Raw genomic sequence first — 973 nt, forward strand, 5'->3', positions numbered from 1 at the left:
AGTAGTAGTAGTAGTAGTAGTAGTAGTAGTAGTAGTAGTAGTAGTAGTAGTAGCAGTAGTAGCAGCAGCAGTAGTAGTAGTAGTAGCAGTAGTAGCAGCAGTAGTAGTAGTAGTAGTTGTTGTTGTTGTGGTGGTGGTGGTGGTGTTGCTGTTGTTGTAAGAATATTTACTGAATTTGCTTTTATTTGGTTTACTTCTGCCACTGTTGTCAACGCTGTCGCTATTTTTAAACAAACCACATTTAAATGCAGGATTCCTTTTTAATATATTGCTGTAGACTGTAGAGGATATACCTATAGTTTTAAAAATATAAAAGAAATTACTCTTTCATGCTCCTTTACCGTTCTCTTTACGTTTATAATGTAGTTGCTTATAAAGAAGTATTTCATATGTCATTGTTTTAATAATGTCTTTCAAACATGATATTATATTGATAACTTACTGGATATTATGTATGATATGGAAATGGCATAATAATAAACAGTATTTATGTGATACAATCCCACTGAAAGGCAAGCTCTGTGCGATTTATAATCTATATTATTACCCCAACCGACATGATAGGATTCTGAAATAATCTCAATTTCCTGAGAAGCATACAATATTAGCTGCCATTTTACAAGTGCTAAAACACTGATACGCTGACAAGATCGTTCGTTTTCTGTTGCAGAGCACCCTTTCACACCTGAGTTTTTCCGACTGTTGTGACCCCAACACAGAGGACAAGGTGTAACGGGGTGTAAACCTGAGTGAAGTGAGAAAAATTCACGTAAAGCGCCTTTCCCCAAGGATACAACGTGGATCCGACGACCCCTAACGGAATTCAAACAGATATTTGTCTAACCCTAAACGCCCAGAGTAAGAACGTATAGGTTTAACCCTTTTATAAATGTATTTGGTTTAAAATGTGGCTCTTCGAAAGTGCCGCCCATTTCCTATAATATGACTACATCAAGAGGGTAGAACAACATTG

The sequence above is a fragment of the Aplysia californica genome, unplaced genomic scaffold, assembly GCF_000002075.1.
Source record: "Aplysia californica isolate F4 #8 unplaced genomic scaffold, AplCal3.0 scaffold00080, whole genome shotgun sequence".
Classification (NCBI taxonomy): domain Eukaryota; kingdom Metazoa; phylum Mollusca; class Gastropoda; order Aplysiida; family Aplysiidae; genus Aplysia; species Aplysia californica.